The sequence below is a fragment of the Capricornis sumatraensis genome, chromosome 2, assembly GCF_032405125.1.
Source record: "Capricornis sumatraensis isolate serow.1 chromosome 2, serow.2, whole genome shotgun sequence".
In the NCBI taxonomy this organism is placed as follows: Eukaryota; Metazoa; Chordata; class Mammalia; order Artiodactyla; family Bovidae; genus Capricornis; species Capricornis sumatraensis.
The window spans coordinates 168,097,057-168,123,628 of NC_091070.1; the positions used below are offsets into that span (position 1 = coordinate 168,097,057).

Below are 26,572 nucleotides of genomic sequence, written 5' to 3' on the forward strand. Positions count from 1 at the left end.
AGGAATTAAGGCTCAGTGCTTCCACTGCAGGGAACATGGGTTCAATCCCTCACTGGGGCATTAAGAACTGGAGTGCTGAGTGGTATGGCCAATAAAACAAATATACTAGGACTTACTGAGGGCTTCCTTGGTGGCTCAGGGGTAAAGAATGCCTATAATGCATGGAATGTGGGTTCAATCCCTGGATCAGGAAGATCCCCTGGAGAAAGAAATGGCAACCCACTCCAATATTCTTGCCTGGAGAATTTCATGGACAGAGGAGCCTGGCGGGCTGCAGTCCATGGGATCACAAAAGAGTTGTACATGACTTAATGACTAAACAACAAGAGATATTATCCCCAACAAAAAAGAACCAACTATGTAGCACAGAGAACTTTACTCAGTGTTCTCTAGTGACTTATATGGGAAAATAATCTAAAAAAGAGTGGATGTATGTGTATGTGTAGCTGATTCACTTTCCTGTATGGCAGAAAGTAATACAACACTGTAAACCAACTACACCCCAATAAAACTTTTAAAGAAAAAGAAAATTGGAAGGCAATATTTAAAAATGTATGTAATAACTAATGCATGTAGGTGTGCTGGGTTAAATATAGTCCCTCCCCTCACCCCCTCATTCATTTCTACATAGAAGCTCAGAATGTTAATGTGTTTAACAATAAGGTCTTCGCAGATAATTATTAGTTACATTGAAATGAGGTCATTCTGGATTATGGTGGCCCTAAACCTAATACAGGGTTTCCCTAGTAGCTCAGCATTAAAAAAAAAAAAAAATGTAATCTGCCTGCAGTGCAGGGGATGCAGGGGATGTGAATTCGATCTCTGGGTTGGGAAGGTCCCCTGAGAAGGGAATGGCAACCCACTCCACTATTCTTGCCTGGGAAATCCCGTGCACAGAGGAGCCTGATGAGCTACAGTCCATGGAGTCACAAAGAGTTAGACACTACTGAGCAAGCACACACACACACACACACACACACACGCACGCACACGCATGTTAAACCTAATATGGTCCTTATAAGGAAAGACACACAGGGGAAAAGGCCGCGATGATGGAGGCAGAGTTCTGAAAAATACAGAGGTGCCCAGGGCTGCCAGCAATCACTGAACATTAGGAAGAGGCAAAGAATTTCCCCAGAGCCTTCAGGGGGGAGCAGGGCCTGTGGACACCTTGATTTTAGACTTCTACTTTCCAGAACTATGAGAAAATAAGTTTTTGTTGTTTGAGTCACCCAATTTGTGGTAATTAGTTATGCAAATCCTGGGGAAATTAATATGGTAAGTAAAGCTAAAAATACTTTAGGTTTTTACTCAGTGAAAATACTGCAGGTTTTTCAGTAGGTTGGAAGTATTTCAAAATCACAAGTAAGGAAAAAATAACAATAAATAAAATTTTACAAATTCAATTGATTCACAGAACAAAATCAAGGAAATAAATCAACCAAGCTTATCTTCCCAATAAATGTGAGGAGTCCATGCCCCTCAGTGACCTCAAAAAACCTCCTGACCGCCATGTTAAAAAGTGAGCATAATCATCTCTCTCCTCCCTAAATTTATGCCCAAAATCTTGTGTGACTGACTGTGATTATTGTGTAGAAGCACCAGATGTTCAAAACTGGGGAGGTGGTTGGGAATAACACTGCTGAGCCACAGGAAATGCAGTTGGCCTTCAACAGAAATGAGTGGAGTGAAGGTTCTGGAAAGAGGTTGTTGTTGTTCAGTTGCTCAGTTGCATTGCTCAGTCACATCCAACTCTTTGTGACCCCATGGACTGCAGCATGCCAGGCTTTCTTTCCTCCACCATCTCCAGGAAACAGGATAAAGGGACAAAACAGATCTTCAATTCACAGGAATGATAATGTCATCTAATAAGCCAAAATATGAGCAAAGTCAATATTGGGCCTGGTTTGGGACAAACAAACAAAGGTGTTGCTTTATACAGAAAGGGACGGGCCAGGGGAAGAGAGAGGTTGGAGCTGTCACCAGGCTGCCTGTAGTGTAAGAAGGTTATTGTAATCTGTGGACTTGGAACTGGTCTTCTGGGGTCTGCATTCAGGGTGTCTTACTCTGCATTTGTGACTTTAGAAAACCAGGGATAATCATCATACTCATAGGGTTGTTGTAAGAAATGAGTCTTCATAGTACTAAAAAGCCTTTCTGCAACCCAGCATTATGCACGTTTGTGCTGTACATTTTTCTTGGATCTCAGGCCTTGTACATGGCTTTACCTGGTAGTCTCAAACCATGGTAAATGCAGAAGCAGTGATTTCAACAGAGCTTGACTCCGAAATTTTTCAATGATCATGCCCAGTGTTTCAAGGTATGGGGAAAAGAATTTTGCAAACAGTGCAACCACTGTGAAAATTTTATTTTCTTCTTTGAAGATTTTGTAGTTTTCCAATAAGGTAATGCAAATTTGATAATCAGAAAAAATTAAAGAACTAGCCATGTCCCTCTTAATCCTCATCTTCCCACTGGAAAAAAAAAATGGAGGTGGCAGAGATAGCAATGGGGTGGAAAGATGATTATTTTTGTTTCAAAGAATAAGAAGACCATTTAAGAAGCAAAAGTGTTCAAATGCCCCATAGCCCCTCCCCTAGTCCTACCTGGGCAGCTGACACTGGGGCTGGTTGTTCAAGAGGTCAGGGGAAACTTAGTAGAAAACTAGGAAAAAAATGTTTAAATAGACTCAAATTGAATTTAGTGAATTATTCTGATGAAAATACACAGGCTCAAGCAGGAAAGCAAAAGGACATCGACAAGTCTGGATGTTTATTTAATGCAGATTTATGGACTTCATTACAAAAAAAATTGATTAATAATAACTTGATGTGAAAGTTGGACTATAAAGAAAGCTGAGTGCAGAAGAATTGATGCTTTTGAACTGTGGTGTTGGAGAAGACTCTTGAGAGTCCCTTGGACTGCAAGGAGATCCAACCAGTTCATCCTAAAGGAAATCAGTCCTGGGTATTCATTGGAAGGACTGATGTTGAAGCTGAAACTCCAGTACTTTGGCCACCTGATATGAAGAGCTGACTCATTTGAAAAGGCTCTGATGCTAGGAAAGATTGAGGACAGGAGGAGAAGGGGAAGACAGAGGATGAGATGGTTGAATGGCATCACCGACACAATGGACATGGGTTTGGGTAAACTCCGGGAGTTGGTGATGGACAGGGAGGCCTGGCATGCTTCGGTTCATGGGGTCACAAAGAGTTGGACACAACTGAGTGACTGAAGTGAAATGAACTGAACTGAACTTCTAAACAAAAGCCAATGTGTATATAGTTGAAATAAAATTGATAAAACACATCAGCAATTGCATTGTCCCAGGTTTCAGAATTCTAGATCCTTAAGTACTTTTTCGTAATTTAGTCCAGTTTTGAAAGGGCACAATGACTAGAGAGGATGGCAGCCAAATATTATTAAAAATATAAATATATGCAATATCTGACCTAATGACTACCATATTGATTGCTAATTTATCTGTGTCTTTATGTAAAAAAATTAAACAAATCCCTGCTTGACACACATGACAGTCACAGATTTTTAGACACTTAGGAATCTTAAGAGGGCTTTAAAGTATATCCAATACAGCTCCCTATACAAAGTAGGCTTTACAGTATATAACACAAGTGAAGGGTAGTCAGGCCCTCAGATAAGGTCTTCAGATCTTTGTCTGTCTACCTTCATATTATCCAGACCTGTAATAAAAAAAGAAAAAAGAGCTACCACTTAGCAACCTCTGTGTGCCTGGAACTGTGCAGGGTTTTTGTTTACGTGTTTCAATCACAGCACCTGCTTCTTTTTTCCCCTTTTTATGCCACTTATCACTTATGTAATAGCATTTTTTACTAGTGTGCTTTTTTGTTCATTGTCCACCTTTCTGCTGGACTGTAAATTCTTTGAGGGTAAAAATTGTAATAACTTTGCTTGCTGCTGTATCTCTAATCCCTTCTACATAGCCTGGAACTCATTAAGTATTTGTTCAATTAATAAACACAGCTTTGGATTCTTCTCCCAGCTTTAAAATTAACCAGATCTGAAGGTCATTGAGGTGTTCCTCAAAGCTAGTAAATGTCAGTGCCAAGAATCAGGCCCAGCTCCATTTGACCACAGAGGCCTTGACTATACTTCCAAGCTTCTTGGCCACCCAATTAGTTTAAAGGGAACCTATTAATTAAGCCATTTCAAATTAATGACATGAATTATATCCAATGCCTGCTCCCTCTCCCCAAAGTTAAAAAAGTATGTATTTCAAATCTGAGTTTTAATTTTCTACAAGATGATACTAATGTCATCTCTGGGCTTCGTGTTTTTATAATGCCTTACATTATATATTTCAATGTTTACACATGCTCACCATCCCCTATGGATGTCTTTTTTCCTCTGACCAAAACCATACACACAATATAAACCAATGATTTGCTGGAATCAGTCTGTACTGGCTCCCAGAACACATTGTTAAATTTTCAGACAGTTTGTGAGCTGGATGTCAAACCATAGCCATTATTAAAAATTAAACTTACAATAAAATAAATTATATGAAAAAAAATTTCAGTGGAGAAAGAATAAACTTTCAAACAAATGGTGCTGGAACAACTGGACAACCATGGGCAAAAAGTAGCTTTGACCTAAAACCCATACCATATAAAATATTAACTCAAAATGATTGTGGATTTAAATTTAAATTTTCAATATTTTGTAAGAAAACATAGGAGAAACTCTTTAGGATCTAAACCTGGGTGAGGAGTCTTTAGACATGACATTAGAGACAAGATCCATAAAAGAAAGCACTGATAAACTTACCTTCATCAAAATTTAAAATTTTTGTGCCACAAAAGGCCCTTTTAAGAAGATGAAAGGATACGTTACAGACTGGAAGAAAAAACTTGCAAACCACATATCTGACAAAATTCTTGTATCTAGGTGATATAAATAATTCTCAAAACTCAACAGTAAGGAAACAAAAAATCTGATTAGAAGCTGGGTAGAAGATACAAAGAAGCACTTCATGAAAGAGGTGAGGTGACAAACAAATCCATGAAAAGCTGTCTAAGATCATTAGCCATTAAGTGATGCAAATTAATATCTCAATAAGATTTTATTATTCAATTATTAACATAGCTAAAGTGAAAAATAATACCAACACAAAACTGTGGCAAGGATGTTTGTTTGATCTGTCATATATTCTGGCAGGAAACTAAAATGATACAACCACCTGAGAAAACAATTTCCAAAATAATTTGGAAAAATTTCCTGCACTTTATCATATGACTCAGCAGTCACACTCTGTCACATCCCAGAAAATTGAAAAATTACATTCACACAAAAACCTGTACACAAATGTTTATGGGAGCTCTATCCATAACAGTATAAGGCTGGAACAACTCAAATAATCCATCAGTGGGTGAGTGGTTAACCAAACTGGTATATCCACACAATGGAACACTGCTTAGCAATAAAAAGGAATGATACCTGAAACAAAGTTCAGAGAATTCTGCTTAGTGAAAGAGAGTATCAAATTTACATAACCTATGGTTCTATATTTAAAGCATTCTGGACATTGATTGTTATATTAGCAACAGACATGGAGAAGAGACTAAGAATTATGAGAGACAAGGACAGAGTGGTGACAATCTAAAGAGAAAACACAAGGGGATTCCTTCGTGGTGATGGGACATTTATGCCTCTTGAACGTCCTGATGGTTACACAAATCTATACAGGGAATGAAACTGCACACATGCCACAAACATAACACACCGACACACACCGACAAATGGATCCCTATAAAAATGATGATAACTGATCAATGATTTTAGTCTAGTAGTATCATGTCATTGTTGTTCAGTTGCCCAGTTGTGTCCAACTCTTTGAGACCCCGTGGACTGCAGCATGCCAGGCCTCCCTCTCCCTCACCATCTCCCAGAGTCTGCCCAAGTTCATGTTCATCGCATCAGTGATGCCGTCCAGCCATCTCATCCTCTGATGCCCTCTTATCCTTCTGCCCTCAATCTTTCCCAGCATCAGGGACTTTTTCAATGACTAATCTGTTTGTATCAGATGACAAAATACTGGAGCTTCAGCTCCAGTAGTATCATACAAGTCTCAATTTCATGCTCATGATATTGTATTACAGTTATATAAGATGTCAACATTGGGGGAAGCTGGGTGAAGGGTATGTGGGGCTCTACTAATTTTGCAAATTCCAATATGTCTTATAATTACTTCAAAATAAAAGAATAAACAAAACAAATGCATAAGAAATAAATACTCAGACAGCAATTTCTAATTGTTTTACAGCATTTCAATGGCACCCCACTCCAGGACTCTTGCCTGGAAAATCCCATAGACGGAGGAGCCTGGTAGGCTGCAGCCCATGGGGTCACTGAGGGTTGGACACGACTGAGCGACTTCACTCTTACTTTTCACTTTCATGTTTTGGAGAAGGAAATGGCAACCCACTCCAGTGTTCTTGCCTGGAGAATCCCAGGGACGGGGAAGCCTGGTGGGCTGCCGTCTATGGGGTCGCACAGAGTCAGACACGACTGAAGTGACTTAGCAGCAGCAGTATTAACTCTGTCCTGAAGTTATTTACATCCACCCGATGCTGGTTGTATTAGTCAGCTCAGGCTACCGTAAGAAAAATGCCAGAGACTGAGCGACTTCAACAATAGACTTTCCTCACAGTTCTGGAGGTGGGAGAGCTCAAAATCAAGGAGCTGGGCAAATTTGGTTCCTGGTAAGAGTGCTCCTCCTGGCCTTCCAGCTGAGGCTGTATCCTTACATGGCAGCGTGCAGGCAAGCTCTGGTGTTTCTTCCTCTTCTGATAGGGACATTAATCCTACCATGGGAGCCCTATCCTCATCTAAAGTTAATTACCTCCCAAAGTCTCCAGCTTCAAATACCGTCACACTGGGAGTTAGTCTTCAACATACAAATTCTAAGGGGATGCAAACATTGAGTCCCTAACAATGGAAGCATCATACAAGTTCTGCTATCATGCCTCTCTTCCCTACTCTGCATTCAATGACATCTCATTCGTGGCTGGGATCCAGCCATATAATAGTATTTATATCATAGAAATAAGTACAAACTATAAACCAGAATTTGGTTTATTGTACTGCTAATTGCAAAACAGTAGAATAGTGGAGAAAATGTTAATATTGTAAATGAAGCTTTAAAGTGTGCTGTGTCTATAAACCATGATGTCATGAAGAGCATCAAATTGATAAGCCAGTCTTCTATTATTTGAAAACTATTGTTTTATTCAGCAAAGAAATTGCTCACGTTTCAATTCATCAAAGAAGTTTGTCATGAGTGAGAAAAGTTTCAACACTGGTCTTTTTTTGTTTCACTTTCTTCTTCTTGAAGTGAAAGTGAAACTGTTAGTCACTCAGTCCTGTCTGACTCTGTGACCCCATGGACTGTAGCCCTTCAGGCTTCTCTGTCCATGGAATTACCCAGGCAAGAATACTGGAGTGGGTAGTTATTCCCTTCTCCAGGGGATCATCTTTTCCCGACCCAGGGATTGAACCTGTGTCTCCTGCACTGCAGGCAGATTCTTTACCCCCTGAACCACCAAGGAAGCCCTTTCTTCTCATTAAGTAACCAAAAATAGCAATTACATTTATGTTGGGACTATACACATTCATTAATTGCAACTGCAGATTGGCTACAGACACAAGAAATTTTTTTAATTAATTAATTTTAATTGGAGGCTAATTACTTTACACTTTTGTGGTGGGTTTTGCCATACATAGACATGAATCAGCCACGGGTGCACATGTATCCCCCATCCTTAAACCTCTTTCCACCCATCCCTCTGGGCTGTCTCAGAGCACTGGCTTTGAGTGCCCTGCTTCATTCACCGAACTTGCACTGGCCATCTATTTTACATATGGTAATATACATGCTTCAATGCTATTCTTCCAAATCATCCCACCCTCTTCTCCCACATACTCCAAAAGTCTGTTCTTTACATCTTTGTCTCTTTTGTTGTCTTGTATGTAGGGTCATCATTATCGTCTTTCTAAATTCCGTATCAGTTAAGTTCAGTTCAGTGGCTCAGTCATGTGTGACTCTTTGCAACCCCATGAATCGCAGCACACCAGGCCTCCAGTCCATCACCAACTCCCGGAGTTCACTCAGACTCACGTCCATCGAGTCAGTGATGCCATCCAGCCATCTCATCCTCTGTCATCCCCTTCTCCTCCTGCCCCCACTCCCTCCCAGCATCAGAGTCTTTTCCAATGAGTCAACTCTTCGCATGAGGTGTCCAAAGTATTGGAGTTTCAGCTTTAGCATCATTCCTTCCAAAGAAATCCCAGAGCTGATCTCCTTCAGAATGGACTGGTTGGATCTCCTTGCAGTCCAAGGGACTTTCAAGAGTCTTCTCCAACACCACAGTTCAAAAGTATCAATTCTTCGGTGCTCAGCCTTCTTCACAGTCCAACTCTCACATCCATACATGACCACTGGAAAAACCATAGCCTTGACTAGACGGACCTTAGTCGGCAAAGTAATGTCTCTGCTTTTGAATATGCTATCTAGGTTGGTCATAACTTTTCTTCCAAGGAGTAAGCATCTTTTAATTTCATGGCTGCAGTCACCATCTGCAGTGATTTTGGAGCCCCCCAAAATAAAGTCTGACACTGTTTCCACTGTTTCCCCATCTATTTCCCATGAAGTGATGGGACTGGATGCCATGATCTTCGTTTTCTGAATGTTGAGCTTTAAGTCAACTTTTTCACTCTCCTTTTTCACTTTCATCAAGAGGTTTTTTAGTTCCTCTTCACTTCCTGCCATAAGGGTGGTGTCATCTGCATATCTGAGGTGATTGATATTTCTCCGGGCAATCTTGATTCCAGCTTGTGTTTCTTCCAGCCCAGCATTTCTCATGATGTACTCTGCATAGAAGTTAAATAAGCAGGGTGACAATATACAGCCTTGACGTATTCCTTTTCCTATTTGGAACCAGTCTGTTATTCCATGTCCAGTTCTAACTGTTGCTTATATATGCGTTAATATACTATATTGCTGTTTCTCTTTCTGACTTACTTTTCATTCTTTATAATAGGCTCCAGTTTCATACACCTCATTAGAACTGACTCAAATGCATCCTTTTTTATAGGTGAGTAATATTCCATTGTGTTTATGTACCATAGTTTTCTTTTTTTTTAATTTAAATTTATTTGTTTTCATTGGAGGCTAATTACTTTACAATATTGTATTGGTTTTGCCATACATCAACATGAATCCGCCACAGGTGCACATGTTCCCCATCCTAATCCTCCCCTCCCTCCTCCCTCCCTGTACCATCCCTATGGGTCACCCCAGTGCACCAGCCCCAAGCATCCTGTATCCTGCATCGAACCTGGACTGGTGATTCATTTCTTATATGATAGTATACATGTTTCAATGCCATTCTCCCAAATCATCCCACCCTCTCCCTTTCCCACAGAGTCCAAAAGACTGGTCTATACATCTGTGTCTCTTTTGCTGTCTCGCATACAGGGTTATCGTTACCATCTTTCTAAGTTCCATATATATGTGTTAGTATACTGTATTGGTGTTTTTCTTTCTGGCTTACTTCACTCTGTATAATCGGCTCCAGTTTCATCCACCTAATTAGAACTGATTCAAATGTATTCTTTTTAATGGCTGAGTAATACTCCATTGTGTATATGTACCACAGCTTTCTTATCCATTCATCTGCTGATGGACATCTAGGTTGCTTCCATGTCCTAGCTATTGAAATAGTAGACACAAGAATTTTGTAAAAATTAGTGAAAGCATTCTGTGAGGACCAATTTGCTATATGAAATTAACAACAAAAAATATTGCATATTTGTATTTTATTAGTAGTAGTGTTCATATTTTATTATTTCTAAAGTGTGTACTGCCATCACATCAATAAAATTCACAATAAGCTTAAGCATGTACACATTTACATTTTAAAAGGGAGATGGGGGGTTCAGGATAGGGGGAACCCATGTATAACTGTGGCTAATTCATGTTGATGTATGGCAAAACCCATCACAATATTGTAAAGTAGTTCAGTTCAGTTACTCAGTCATGTCTGACTCTTTGAGACCCCATGGACTGCAGTACACCAGCTTCCCTGTCTATTGTGAACTCCCAGAGCTTGATCAAACTCATGTCCATTAAGTCAGTGATGTCATCCAACCATCTCATCCTCTGTCATCCCTTCTCCTCTGGCCTTCAATCCTTCCCAGCATCAGGGTCTTTTCAAATGAGTCAGCTCTTCACATCAGGTGGCCAAAGTATTGGGGTTTCAACTTCAACATCAGTCCTTCCAATGAATATACAGGACTGATTTCCTTTAGAATGGACTGGTTGGATCTCCTTGCAGTCCAAGGGACTCTCAAGAGTCTTCCCCAACACCACAGTTCAAAAGAATCAATCCTTTAGTGTTCAGCTTTCTTTATAGTCTGACTCTCACATCCATACATTACTGAAAAACCATAGCATTGACTAGACAGCATTACTTTGTCGGTAAAGTAATGTCTCTGCTTTTTAATATGCTGTCTAGGTTGTCATAGCTTTTCTTTCAAGGAGCAAGCATCTTTTAATTTCATGGCTGCAATCACCATCTGCAGTGGTTTTGGAGCCCAGAAAATAAAGTGTCTCACTGTTTCCATTGTTTCCCCATCTATTTGCCATGAAGTGATGGGACCAGATGCCATGACCTTAGTTTTCTGAATGTTGAATTTTAAGCCAACTTTTTCACTCTCCTCTTTCACTTTCATCAAGAGGCTCTTTAGTTCTTCGCTTTCCGCTATAAGGGTGGTGTCATCTGCATATCTGAGGTTATTGATATTTCTCCTGGCAATCTTGATTCCAGCTTGTGCTTCATCCATCCTGGCATTCTGCATGATGCACTCTGCATATAACTTGAATAAGTAGGGTGACAATATACAGCCTTGACATACTCCTTTCCTGATTTGGAACCAGTCTGTTGTTCCATGTCCAGTTCTAACTGTTGCTTCTTGAATTGCATACAGATTTTTCAGGAGGCAGGTGAGGTGGCTGGTATTCCCATCCCTTTAAGAATTTTCCACAATTCATTGTGATCCACAAAGTCAAAGGGTTTGGTGTAGTCAATAAAACAGAAGTAAATGTTTTCTGGAACTCTCCTGATTTTTTGATGATCCAACAGATGTTGACAATTTGATCTCTGGTTCCTCTGCCTTTTCTAAAAGTAATTATTACTCAATTAAAACTAATTATCAAAAATTAAAAAGAGAGAGAGCTAGCGTGTAAACATTTCCTGGCATAACACTATTTACGGGCATAAGTCCAATCCTCTTAAATCACCACCCCCCTTTAAAGCACAGATATAGGTTAATCATGCCACATCAGGCTTTTACCTTTTGCTCGTGTTCTGTTTCTGGGAGACTGATATGACCCCTGTGTGTTCAGATTTGTGTGCTCAGAATCTGTGACCTTCTACCACTGTAAACCGTGTTGAGTCTGCAGGAAGATGCTTTAGTTTCTCCTAAGAAGAGACCCTTAGAGTGGGCTGGGTAAGTTCCACTTTGCTTTCAGCTTAGATTCCAAATTTACAAGTTTTCTAGTGGTTTTTCCATTTCTTTTGGTATAACAAAATCTGAAAGCAAGATTTCTTTCTAGCAGATGGTTCATGGGATTAGTCACTTTGGGTCTTTACCTACTAAATGTTTTACAATCACTGTCCCTTGGCTGTGACAAATACTGGCCCAAGATCAACAACCCAGCTGATTTGCTGTTTGGTTCCATGTAGTATAGTTAGACTTTCAGGCTCAGTGCTTCTGCTTATTCTGGAAAGTCCTTCATCCCAATTCCAGTGCCCAGCATCCTTTCTTTTACTGAGGATTCAGTTCAGCCACCTCCTCGTCTTTCCTTTCCAAATCCATTCAATATGGAAAAATACACATCCTTTTCTCTGAATTCCCCCAGAATGTAGCCAAACCTTTCTTCTGACATCTTCTCCCTCATATTGCTGTCGCATATTCTGTGGCTTATGTCACAGGTTCCTATTATCTCCTTAAGGACAAGGCTCTTTCTTAATTTATTTCTAAATTTCACCATGGTGGCTAGTTTAATGCTGGTGCATGGTAAGGACTATAAATGATAATGAAGAGAAAAAATAGATCTAAGATATATAAAATGACTATCTCAGTGCCTGGCTAATGGTAGCTGCTCAATAAATGGTGTATGTGTGTGTATAAAACACACAAATAACATAAATATGTGGTATATATTATTATCATTGCTGGCACTACCATTATTGTTGTTTAGCTGCTGACTCATGTCTGCCCCTTCCCAGCCCCATGGACTGTAGCCCACCAGGCTTCTCTGTCCTTGGAATTTCCCAGGCAGGAATACTGGAGTGGGTTGACATTTTCTTCTCCAGGGGATCTTTCCAACCCAGGGATCAAACACTTGTTTTCTGCCTTGGCAGGCGGGTTCTTTACCATTGAGCTATCAGGGAAGCCCAGCAGTATCATTGCCATATGACTATTACTGATAAAGATTCAGATTTCAGTGAAAGCATCTATGAATTTTCTAGTGCAGTGTAGATAAGAGCTGGGGCCTGTAAGTGAGGAATTAGAAGATGCTAGTTTTCATCTTATTTCTCCCCAGTGTTCATGGCCTTGGGGTAATCAACCTCCTTGGGCTCAGTTCCTTCAAGTGCAAAATATGTTTGTGAATGCGAGAAGGTTGAGCCTCTTAGAAGCACTAAGGTCTGTACCTCCACAATATCACGTGGTAAGTTCCCTTGGGTGAGCTGGGCTCTCAGGGACAGGCAGCACCCTCACCAATGGGCTAAACCCTCACCAGTGGGCTAAGGACCCTTTGGCAAAGTGTTTTGGTGATGTGCAGAGATCCCCCGACATTCCACTTGTTGATTTTACTGGCTGGATAAGGACTATTTCCTTCTTCAGTTTGTGATCATGGTGAGAATTTGAAAGTCATTGAAAAAAAGAAATCAGCTCCAAAGAGTTTTGGAGGTGACGTATCTAATCGTTTTTCTCTTGGCAAGTTATGTGGGGGAATGCCTCTCACGTGGATCACTCTGATGACCAGGCACTGATGCCTCCTCCCTGCCGTCCCCATGTGACACAGACCTGGGGACCTCAGTTATAGAGGCAGGAACACAGAAGCCTGGAACGATCACGTGTCACAGCTGTGAGATGCCTGTCTAGTCCAAGCATTTGATCTCACACATGAGGAAACTGGAGATCAGAGGGACCAAAGGACTCATTCAAAGTCACAGAGCTAGTTAGTGAAAGAACTTGGAAGCGCACCTCCTAGGGTCCCAGCTCACAGCTTCTGCTCCCCCTCCAGTCCCACTCACCTTGGGCCAGTGTCACAGCTGGCAAGGAGCATCTCTGATGCCAAAGTGAGATCCAAACAGACACACAATGTCTTCTCCCCTGCTCTCCCAGTTCTCAAAATCTGACTGTTGGAGAGAGTTGAAGTTGGCTTTGGGAAAAACTAATTCTGATTCTTAACTCCCATGAGAACAGTGAAGATTTTTGTCTTTAATGTACATGCCATCCCATCCTGGATGTGATTAGTAGGGAGCGGTAAGTAACTGGTGCGTCAGAGGCCCTCTTCCTTTTCTGGCTGAGCACTGACCCAGAAACACTCCTCAGGATGTGGCTTACAAGAAACGGCGGATATGTTTCCTGGAATATATCTGTCTAGACTCAGATGGCAGCTGCTAGGCCATGAGCTCTAGAGAAGAAGCAGTCCAAGCATCAACCTGGCACAAGGCCTGGCAGATGGAAGACATTCAGTATGTTGGTTGGATGAGTCCAAAAACTGTCACTCATGCTGGTGACCACAATGTCACAGGATATTCAGTAGAATACGAAATGGCTCAGTAATAGTTGCCCTTTAACAAATGAAGATGAGGTTGAAAATGAATCATCAGAGCTTATGGTTCTTGATATGTTTTTGGAGTAAGGAAATCAGACATATACTTTGTCAGAATCACTGTAGTGGAAATAGTTACACGGGTGGAAGGGAAGGAGAGTAAGAGGTATATTCTTATTTATCATCTTATTTAACTAGTGTTAGCATCTATTCTTATTTTAATAGTTTTGTTTCTCTCTTTTGTCACTCATTAGCAACTCAGGATGACCTGGACTTTCTGACACTGGAATCTGGCACCATTCTGTGATTCTGTGCTCTGGAGCTTGATATGAGAGCTAAGGCTCTCATTCTCTCTCTCTCTCTCTCTCTCTCTCTCTCTCTCTCTCTCTCTCTCTCTCTCTCTCTTTCTTACTGGCCAGTTTTCTTTCTTTGGAGGAAGCTAGTTCTGTGGAGAGAAATTAGGGAGCTGACTGCTAAGGTAGGATGAGCTTACAGGAGTCAGAAAGTCTCCTGAGGCAGAGACCTCTAAGTCGCACTCCATGTCCCCTTGCTGGCCCAAATTCCCTTAGGATGGGATAATGTGGCCAAGTTACAATCAATAACATGTGGGAGGAAGTGTCATGAGGGTACTTCCTGGCCCCCACAGGCACTTGGAACAAACTTCTAGCTCTCTCCTTTTTTCTTTTTTTAAGTTTATTTTATTGAAGTGTAGTTGATTTACAATGTTGTGTTAGTTCCTGGCGTACAGAAAAATGATTCAGTTATATATGTACATATATGTGTGCATATATACATATTTTAAAATGTTCTTTTCCATTATGATTTATTGCAGGTTATTGAATGTAGTTCCCTGTGCTATACAGTAGAACCTTGTTGTTTATCTGTTCTCTATATAAGAGCTTGCATCTGCTAATCACAGAATCCCAGTCCATCCCTCTCCCATCGCTCTCCCTCTTGGCAACCACAAGTCTGTTCTCAATGTCTCTGTTAGCACCCTCTTTTCCTGACACAGCCAGCTTGCAGGCTATAGGATAGAAAAGGGTTGTCTGACTCATTTAGGACTTTGATTGCAGAATAAACTTCAGTGTTAGGTTTATTTGTTACTGAAGCATAGTCTATCCTGATCTTTCCTCTGATTTATCAAGCCCATTTCATCTGAGGATGACAAGTTGGAGGCGGGGGGTGGGGGCAGGCAGGATGCAGTACAGGAGGCTTCTGTGAATTCAACATTTTGCATTTGTTTAGAGATCCTGCTCTCTTTATCTGATCCTGTTATCGCAAAGATTCGGACCGACTGAACGACTGAAAAACAATTCCTGTTATCCTGCTTAGAAATATGAATGTGTCTCACAGGATAGAGGGATTTGAGGGGAATTTATACACAAGCCCAAATTTTCTCTTTTGGTCCTAGTTTCCCCCGTGCTCCTTTTTTTTTTTTTTTTGCTAAAAAACAAAAACAAACAAACAAAAAACCAAAAAACCTATTATAAGATAAAAGACAAACTTTCTGGAGATTTAAATATTCCAGATGGTGAACTTTCAATAATTTTATAGCTTTTTAATCATCATGCTCTTTTAGCTTTAACAATCCCTCATTTAAAATTACTAATTTTCCTTAAGAAAACAGGGGAAACGCTTCATGACATTGATCTTGGCAGTGATTTCACGGACCTGACATCAAAAACATTGGCAACAAAAGCGAAAATAGCCAAGTGGAGCTACATCAAACTAAAAAATCTTCTGCAGAGTAAAGAAAACAATCCTATCTCCCATCTCATTGTCTTTTTTCCTACTGAAACTTTTCATCCCCACTATTTCCTTCTGAATTACATAACCTTATGAATTGGAGAAGGAAATGGCCACCCACTCCAGTACTCTTGCCTGGAAAATCCCATGGACAGAGAAGCAAATGTACAGATTAATTCTGGGTCTTCATGTCCTGTTCTTAGCTGACATAAATGAAGGAAATGCAGGAAAAGAAGATACCAATTAAATCATTTACCTCTCCTCTCCCAAGAGATTTTTAAATTCGATATTGCAAGGCAAAGAAATCAAACTCCCTTGCCATTGACCAAGTCATATTAAAGCCCTAGATTGCTACCTGGGAGATATTGCTTGACTGCTCAGAATTATAGATTTAGGTCTCTACAAAAAAGTCATCTATTTCTGCAAGAAGAAGAACAGTCCCTCAGTTAAGTGTTGGTTCAGTTATGAGCTGACCAAGTACTCCCACATACCCTGTCTGTGTCAGCTAAAGGAGGGACTCCAGTGTCCCTCACAGGGCAAAGGTTCACAGTACAGATATCCACTTCACAATCCCCAGCTGTAAAGCATCAATTCCTGCAATGGCAGTCATTCAGAATGTTGTAATTAAACCATCATTAATTAGGTCCTAAAACATTCTTATTACCACTAATGTGGTGTCATCACCAAAATACTGCCAATGAATCATCAAATGCACTGAAAACAAAATGTGAAGATGATGATGATGACTATAATAGTTTGTAACCCAGCCTTGATGCAGGTAACATGCATACTTGGTTTTGAATCCATTGTACTGAGGTTAAACACGCATGCTGCATATTTCCAAGCAATGTTTTAGAAAGATAGCATTTAATGAGTATATAAGGTTACCATATTTTTCAATTAAAAAAAATACCAACTGAGTTTCAGACTACAACATCTGAAATAAAAAACAAATTGTCTCCTTGAAAAAATAAAGTTGCGGATTAACTTGAAATAGCCATTGAAATAAATGCCTAGGTCCAAGATGGAGCTACTCCTGCCTGGTACACTAGGTCAGCAAACTGATACAGGTAACTTTCAGGTCCCGACAGAAGTTTCATTTGACCAGAAACACAGTGTATCCTGTCAACCAATCCCCACATGCCAAGCCAATTCAGGGTTCTATATGTATATCCTTTTTCCTTATTCATTTTCTCTTCTTTATTTCTTATTCTTTATCCTATAAAAGCATCCTGCCTTCCAGCCCATTATGAAGTTCTCTGGACCCTGGCAAACGGAGACTGCTTGCTTCATGAAGTGTTAAATAAAGTTTGTTGGTATCACCTAAATTGTCTTTAATTATTTTAAGAGAGCTTAATCTCTACTTATTTCCTGCCACATGATAGAGAAAATATGTTTTTAAAGCTACAAGATACAGTTTCTAAGTCAGAATTATTTATATTATAATCAACCTAGATATATAATATATTATTCATTCTAAACGCCAGTTAACATCTAATAAAAAAGGCAAATTCATTTTTCTGGAATTGAGCTGCAGACGAATAGATAAGAAAGCTGTGGTACATATACACAATGGAATATTATTCAGCCATTAAAAAGAATACATTTGAATCAGTTCTAATGAGGTGGATGAAACTGGAGCCTATTATACAGAGTGACGTAAGCCAGAAAGAAAAACACCAGTACAGCATTTAATGCATATATATGGAATTTAGAAAGATGGTAATGATAACCCTATATGCGAGACAGCAAAAGAGACACAGATGTATAGAACAGTCTTTTGGACTTTGTGGGAGAGGGCGAGCGTGGGATGATTTGGGAGAATAGCACTTAAACCTGTATATTATCATATGTGAAACGAATCGCCAGTCCAGTTTCAATGCGTGAGACAGGGTGCTCGGGGCTGGTGCACTGGGATGATCCAGAGGGATGGGATGAGGAAGGAGGTGGGAGGGGGTTTCAGGATGGGGAATACATGTACACCTGTGGCAGATTCATGTCAATGTATGGCAAAACCACTACAGTATTATAATTAGCCTCCAATAAAATAAATAAATTTATATTTAAAAAAAGGCAAATTCAGGAATTCTGCACATGATTTCATTTTTACTCTCATTACTCTCTTGCTAATAAATGTGTGTGTGTGTGTGTGTGTGTGTGCACGCGTGCACGTTCAGTTGTGTCCAACACTTTGTGACTCCACGGACTGTAGCCTGCCAGGCTCCTCTCTCCATGGGATTATTCTGGCAAGACTACTGGAGTGGGTTGTCATTTCCTTCTCTAGGAGATCTTCCTGACCCAGGGAATGAATGCAGGTCTCCTTTGTCTTCTGAATTGGCAGGAGACAATTCTTTACTACTGAGCATCTGGGAAGCTCTGTTGCTAATAAATACAGTTATGAATTTTAATTGTTCCCCAAGGTTAGAATCATGGATAATTGAGTAAGCAAAACTGTGTCTGAGTTTGGATCAATATTCTATAGGCCTAGAATTTCATAAGCGGAACTGGACTCAGCTAGCACTTCAGAAACCAGGTCTCCCCAAAACTGAGTTCCCCTGACAAGTATGATTAACCTCTCTATCCAAAACCTAATTGCCTTTCTTGTCTGGCTCCTGCTCCCCTCAGGATTGATAAGCATCAAAGAAAAAGGGGGATTGAAATTGAACAGGACTCTGTGAGTCCCTCCCATGTACAAAAGCCCCTGTGTATCCTCCACTTTTTCTTGTTTGTAGAAAAAGATTCTACTCTCCTATACCTTCCTTAGTTTCAAACAGCAGACTCAAATGGTTAGTAATTGGAGAAATGATGATATGCAGAAACAAAGGAAAAGCAATTAAGAAAGATAGCTTGAACAATAGTTCAGTGACAGTCTTCCTCAAGGAATATACACAGTAATCAGATGCATACCTTTGGGTTGTTATGTAGAAACTAAGACCCCCGACTAAGTACAGGATGGTGCTTATATACTGACCTCAATCTGGTTGGAACCTGAAAGTTGATGACTGAGATTCCTGAAATACCACCTTGTCACCTAACCACCACCACCCAATCGAAGGAAATGCATGCACCCTGCAACCCTCACTCCAAATATTGCATTTTAAAACCCTTCCCTGAAAACCACAGGGGAGTTTGGGTCTTTTGAGAATGAGCTACCAGTTCTCCTTGCTTGGTGCACTGCAAATAGACACTGTACTTTCCTTCACTGCAACTTTGTGTCAATTGATTGGTTATGCTGGGTAGCAGGCAGGTGAACCCAAGTTTAATTCACTAACACTTCCACACACTAATTCATATCTACTTAATTTTGTAATTTTGTAGGATACCAACCTATCCATTCAGGGATAGGCATACCCATTTGAAAATAGTTGTTAACATGTTCAGAAAAATGTATGTGTGCTTATCCTTATGTACATCAAATGCACCACTAAATTTAGACACAAAAATGAAAAATCTGAAATCACTTAAATTCCTAGGTAAAGTCATTTAAAATATTAAAACTAAACAACTTCAACTTTTATCATCCACAAACCATTCTGGCCCACTCTTGCAAAAAAGCTCATAAGGCAATTGGGGTTGGAGGCATTTTTCTTCTTTAACTCTTCCAAGTGTAGCTTTGAATTAGCATGTTCAATAAAGCAAGTAACACTTCCACTTGATTGCTTGAAACCATTCTTGACCCTCATTTCATTCTAGTTGGAGGTAATTACTTGCTGCTAATGCAAAGTGCTAAAGACAGCCTTAAATTCTGTTGAATTATTATGTAGACTGGGAATCAGACCTCTCCAATTTTTCTCTTAAAACAGCACCATAACTCTAATTTCTACTTTGTCAGACTCAAAAGTCAACCTATTTTGAGTGAAAACTTTTTACTTAAAATAAGATATTGATCTTGGACCTGGTGGGAGAAATGGGTGAAATTCTTTGGAAATGAAGTCAAGAGTGAATGTCAGTAATAGGAGAGGTAAGGTATATACTTTCAGGATCTAATATACGTCAGCTCTTATCCTTTTTTTTTTTTTGAAATCTGGGTACTGAAAATACAAGACTATGTAGGCAATCTAAGTAGCAACTCCAGATGTAACCAGAGTCACTGGATAATTTTGTTGTTTTATCTGAGTTTAGATGAAAATTCTGAATATCAACTCATTTAAATTCAAATCAATCATTGCTGTATACTAAGAAGTCATCTCTGGATTAATAGTATTTACGGTAAAATGGAACAGGGTTTCTCTCTGCCACATTCCTGGAATCAATAAAAAAACAACAGTAAAAGGCATTTTTTTCTGTGAATACCTAAATGACTTCATAACCATTACTCCACTCAAGAAAAATGATTCTTATAGCACAGTGAAGGGGAGAGAATGCTTGGCTTCTATTAAGACTAATGGAGATTGGGATGCGAAGTTCACTGTCAGGAAAGAAGCAGTTGCCACGATCCTGGAGAACTGGAGGAAAATTTACTAGTCAGTTCTTCCTAAACCAAGAAGCTTGTTGTTTTACTCTCCTTCCTTCATGAAAAGTAAAGCACAGGATCATATATATACCTAACAAGGGTAAATGAAATATCTTCCAAAATTGAAAAAGATGATGAATGAGATAACATAACCTTAAATATAGGGGGTTGTGCGTTCTTTACTTTAAAATGTAAGTCTACAAAATGTCGAAAACATCACACTTGAAAAACTGGGACTGGCGGGAGATGATTTATGGACTCGGTTCCTCCGGGGAGGGCAGGCCCCAAGCGCATTTCCTATGGCATCTCTACTATTTTCCACTTCTTAAAATTATGCTTCTGGTCTAATCAAAATACTACTTTGACACAGACTTTTTAATCTTCCTTTTTTTCTTCCACAAAATCGCCTCAGGTACCACAAATCCACTTTATTGGAAACCATCATCTTGTACTTAAAGAACAACTCAGTGTTAACCCCGGGCCCTCTGGACACCTTTAATCAGGTTTAGGTGAGTCCTGAAATCTTAGAATGCCTGATGGGGCTCGAGTCAGTAAGAAGGATTTTACAGACCCTCTCTGTGTAGGGCCCACGCCCCAGCCACTTTACCCTGTGACTGGCATGGCCCTGGCACTTCTGCTGAGTTAGAAGAGAATCCAGCCAGTCCCGGTTTCCCAGGAGAACCACTCCAAGCCGGGCCCAAGCTGCCCAGCATCCCCAAGGCAGGAGCAGCACCATCTGTCTTGAGCTTCCAGGTCTCTCTTTTTTTTTTTCAATATCATCAGATGTTCACCTAAGTTGGTTTTCCTTAATTTGCTAAGCTTCAAATGCAAGGAAAAGACAATTTTTCCTCAGGTGAATACTGGGGAGAAAAAGCTATAACTTCAGATCCAATGCTGATCTGAAAACAAATGCTGAGGAAGACAAACTAGGGGAGAGGAGCAGAGAGCAATTTCCAAGGAAAAGCAGCATCATTAGGCTGATGCTAAAATCTCCTGTGAACCTTAAAGCCTGCCCGTAATGAAGGAAGCTGCTTTCTAGGGAATGTGCTAGCTTACACCCACAAATGAATTCATTTGGAAGGATGGTTTTTCAATTTACAGTTCACTCATTCATTCATTTGTTGGTCAGTGAGTACATATTGGATACTCGTATTTGCCAGACTCTGTGTAAGGCCCTGGGGATACACAGCAAGCAAATGGACAAAAATCCCTACCTCCGTGTGGCTCACATTCTCATGGGTGAAGAGAGGTTTCAAAATAAACAATCAGAGGAATAAGTAAAGAAAGATAGAAGGGGGGAAATTTAATTTATTCTTGGTACATTAAATACTTATTATACTCAGCCTTTTGGGCTTGTAAGTAAACAAAAATTCTCTGCTAAACAAAGCTTTCTGGTTTTCATAATGAATATCACATTTCTTAGCTCCAGATTACCTTGACCTGTAAACTATTTGCTGTGAAAGTGACCCGGTAGTCATCTATTTCTCCCTTTTGAAAAACGAAAGCAATTGCAGGGGAATTGTCGCTAGTGTTCTCAGACAGAACCAGAACACATTTACTTCTAGATTTCTGGCCCCCTATATCAGGGGGAGCACTTGTGCATCCTACCAGGATGAAAACTCTCGCCTTGGGCAGCCTTAGGGTCAGAGAAGCAGCAGCGGGGACACACAGGACTCCTTGCTTTTGATCCATCTACACTCAAAACTCTTGTTTTCCTCAGCACATGACCACTAAATGAATTACCTGCTGGGCACCCACAATCCTCCTGTTGCACCCTACATGTGCAAACTCACACCCTACTTTTGTTAAAGAACACAACAGTCAGGTATACTCCAGAGAAAGTCCACACCATTTGAAATGTGTATGACCGGAACCTTGGCAGCCAACATGTCTTTGTATTTTAGAACTGGTTTCCATGGGCTAGATGTAATATCTTGGCACAACAATGAATTAAAAGCATTAATTATATACTAAGACATCAGGGGAAAGAAAAAAAAACTTACAGTTAAATTCTCATGTTACTTGTGTCTGATTACTCATGGTTGGAATTAGATAGCCTCCTCCCTAACCTACTGAACAGCGGTCCCCAATTTTTTTGGCACCAGGGACCTGTTTTGAGGAAGACAATTTTCCCACAGACTGGGGCAGGAAGAGGGATGGTTTGGGGATGGTTTAAGCATATTATAATTATTATGCACTTTATTTCTATTCTTACTACATCAGCTCCCCTCAGATCACGAGATATCAGATCCTGGAGATTGGGGACTCCTGTGCTAGAAAGAGTTGTGGTGTTGAGGGAACCTGGGTTTAGAAGTATTCAGGACTGCCTGCTGTAGGTACTGCTATTATGTTGATGATAATGTGAACTTCTCAGCATGGGAAATTATATGACACAAAGATAAAATCAGATTTATTTTAGAAGGAGCTGTCAACTGACTTCACTGAATGCTGCCTGTTCAGTGCAAACCACTGAGTACACTATATATTTAAAAGGAACAGAGGTAGTAAGTATCTAAGTGGCTTGTGTGCTTCAAGAAATTACACAATGTCTTACCCATCACCCAAGCTCACAGAGTTGATAATCCTGACATTTGGTCAGCCACAGCTTCTGTATTTTGCCTCCAACTGCTACTTAACTAAAGTTGTGCCCAGTAATGACAAGTTTTAGTTAATACTCACAATAACAATGCTAATTTTTTGAGGCTTCAATAGAGTTTTCAGTGAATCTCTACAAGCATAACTAAGGTCTAGCCATCCAGTGAAACCAGCTATGATTGTCAGACCTACGCTTTTTGTGTTTGTGTTTTATTTTTGTTATGAACCCCAAAAGACAGGTGGCAGAAAGGTGAGGAGCCAGAGAAGGCAAAATGGGTGCACTCCAAGGCTTGTAACGTAGCTTGGCACGAAAGCAAAAGGTGCTTGCAGCTGCCACTGCGGTATGGACCTTATCATCCTTTTTGTTGAACTTGATTGAGACGAGGGAGTTAGAAGAGCGGCACTGTGGATACAGCAGACCTTTTCCAGCTGTGGCAAAGGATTTTAATTCCCAGTTTACTGCTCACTATGTAACTTGCCCAAGTAATTCTATTTCTAAGGATCTCAAGTTTCATCACCCTGAAGAGGCCAGATGACATCACTTTTAAGGTCCCCTCCTTTTAATACACATTTAAAACAGTCTGTCATAAAAAGCACAGTAACATGAGTCTGTGTGAGCTAACGTTTATTAATTTTTTTGTATGTACAAGCACCACATTGTGCTCCGTTACATCAGTCTTATTTATTTATGAAGGCTTGGAGATTCTCCCCTAAGATGGCAGAGGAATAGGACTGGAGACCACTTTCTCTGCAACGAATTCATCAAAAGATCATTTGAATGCTGAGCAAATACCACAGAACAACTTCTGAACTCTGGCGGAGGACACCAGGCACCCAGAAAGGCAGCCCATTGTCTTTGAGAGGAGGTAGGACAAAATATAAAAAATAAAAAGAGAGACAAAAGAGTTAGGGACGGAGACTCATCCTGGGGAGGGAATCGTGAAAGAGGAGAAGTTTCTAAACACCAGGAAACCCTCTCACTGGTGGGTCTGCCGGGAGTTTTGGAATCTCAGAGGGCAACATAACCTGGAGGAAAAAATAAATAAAACCCACAGCTTATGCGCCTAACCGCAACTCCCAGCAGAGAAGCAGCCCAGATGCTAGCGTCCACCACCAGCAAGTGGGGTGTGCACAGGGAGGCGCGGGCTGCATTGCTTAGGGTAAGGACCAGGCTTGAATTCCCTGAGGACAATCTGAGGGAGATAATGTGAGAGAGCAACCCAAACTGTGGGATAGCCAGAGAGAGAGAGAGAAAAAAAATAAAAGAGAGAGGAGAGAGAGAGAAAAAATAAAAGAGAGAGGAGAGAGAGAGAAAAACAAAATAAAAGAGAGAGGAAAGAGAGAGAAAATAAGAGAGAGAGGAGAGAGGGAGAGAGAGAGAACTTTCCCACAATGAGCTCTAACCTAAGGCACTGACAGGCTGCTCACAGAACAAAGGACTGAGGAATAAGTACCAGAGGTGAGCTAGCTGACAGTGGGCCGGCCCATCCCCCACCAGAGGCAGGGAGGCAGGTGGGCGTCAGCCAGAGCTGGAAGGCAAGGGGCAAACTCGGCCCCAGAGGTGGCTGCTGCTGCTGCTGCTAAGTCACTTCAGTCGTGTCCGATTCTGCGCGACCCCACAGACGACAGCCCACCAGGCTCTGCCCTGGGATTCTCCAGGCAAGAACACTGGAGTGGGTTGCCATTTCCTTCTTCAATGCGTGAAAGTGAAAAGTGAATGTGCCATTAGACGGCAGCCTCTACCAAACTGCGAGCAGGCTTCCAGTTGCTAACCAAGTCTTCCTGGGATCCTGCCATCTGCCAGGAGGGTCACAGCCAGAGATCGGCTCCCCAGAGGAGGCACACGGCACACGAGATGGTGCTCCTGCTGCACACCCAGGAAACCGAGTGGCTGGGACTGGGGAGGTGATAAGATGCACTGCCAAACTGGGAGAGTGCACTCAGCAAGCACCTGGTTGCCTGAACTGCTCAGACCTGGGAAGGGCACAAAATGCAGGCCCAACTGAGTCTGCGCCTTTGTGGAGTAACGATTTCCTGAACCTGAGCAGCGTAGATCTGGGAAGTGCACGTAATCCAGGGCCTGCCTTAGACAGCTTCCCTGCAGAGCAACCTGGAGCCTGAGCAGTGTAGACGGGGAAAGCACACACGCAGTGAGTGGGGGCAAACCCACTGTGGCCTAGACACTGCGTGCACTCCCCACATATGCCAGTGATATTTGTTTGCAGTGTTCCTCCCTCCCCACAGCACAACTGAACAAGTGAGCCTAAGCAAATGACCACCTTCATCCCCTTATGTCGGGGCGGAAGTTAGACACTGAAGAGACTTACAAACAGAGGAAGCCAAAATAAACAGAGGGAACCACTCTGGAAGTGACAGGCGGAACAGATTAAAACCCTGTAGTTAGCACTGGCTACACTGGAAGGGACCTACAGACCTTGAGAAGAAAATGCAAGCTGGAACAAGGAACTATCTGAAGCTGAACTGACCACACACTGCCCTCAACAGCTCCAGAGAAATTCCTAGATATATTTTACTATTATCATTTTTAAATTTTTTAAATTAAAAAAATTTTAAGTTCTTTATTACTCCTTTAATCTTCATTTTTAAAACCTACTATTACCCTGCAAAAAAAGATCCTATTTTAAAAGCAAATTTCATATTTTTTTTATAACTTTTGTGATTTTTTTTTTAAGATTGTATTTTTGAGAGTCTAACCTCTACTCTAGATTTTTAATCTTTACTTTTTGGTATTTGTTATCAATTCTGTACCTTTAAGAATCCAATCTTCAGTACCCATTTTTACTTAGAAGTGTGATTACTGGCTTGATTGCTCTCTCCCCTTTTGACTCTCCTTTTTCTCCCTCAGGTCACCTCTATCTCCTCCCTCTCTTTCTCTTCTCTACTTAACTCTGTGAATCTGTGACTTCCGGGCTGTGGAGAACACTTAGGGAACTGATTACTGGCTAGACCTGTCTCTTTCCTTTTGACTCCCCTCCTGGTCACCTCTATCTCCCTCCTCCCTCTTCTCTTCTCTATGGAACTCCGTGAACCTCTCTAGGTGTTCCAGACTGTGGAGAGCAAACAGGGAACTGATTACTGGCTAGACTGCTCTCCCCGCTTTTGATTCCCCCTCCTCTCCTCCTGGTCACCTCTATCTCCCTCCTCCCTATTCTCTTCTCTATGTAACTCTGTGAGTCTCTTTGGGTGTCCCCCACTGTAGAGAATCTTTTCACCATTAACCTAGATGTTTTATCATCGGTGCTATGGATAGAGAATTCTTGAGGCTACTGTAAGAATAAGACTGAAAGCCACAGGCAGGAGGCTTGAATCCAAAACTTGAGAACACGAGAAAACTCCTGACTCCAGGCAACATTAATCGACAAGAGCTCATCCAAAAGCCTCCATACCTACACTGAAACCAAGCTCCACCCAAGAGCCAACAAGTTTCAGAGCAAGACACATCAAGCTAATTCTCCAACAACACAGGAACATAACCCTGAGCACAAAAATACAGGCAGCCAAAAGTCACACCAAACCCATAGACACCTAAAAACTCAGTATTGGGCACTTCATTGCACTACAGAGAGAAGAGATCCAGTTCCATCCACCAGAACACCAATGCAAGCTTCCTTAACCAGGAAACCTTGACAAGCCACTCGTCCAACCCCACCCACAGGGAGGAACCTCCACAATAAACAGGAGCCACAAACTTCCAGCATACAGAAAGGCAACTCCAAACACAGCAACCTAAACAAGATGAAAAGGCAGAGAAATATTCAGCAGGTAAAGGAACATGATAAAAGCCCACCAAACCAAACAAAAGAGGAGGAGTAGGGAGTCTACCTATTCATGAAGACTTCAGGGCCTAATAATCACAACAATACTGACAACAA

The 26,572-nt window shown here is 41.0% G+C and overlaps 1 protein-coding gene and 1 pseudogene across 2 annotated transcripts in view; one reads left to right on the forward strand and one right to left on the reverse strand.

The window, feature by feature from the left end:
* Positions 1 to 26,572, reverse strand: part of ST6GALNAC5 (ST6 N-acetylgalactosaminide alpha-2,6-sialyltransferase 5) — a 214,942-nt gene that overhangs the window by 104,785 nt on the left and 83,585 nt on the right. The window lies entirely within an intron of this gene.
* Positions 15,844 to 16,393, forward strand: LOC138073572 (transcription initiation factor TFIID subunit 9-like; annotated as a pseudogene).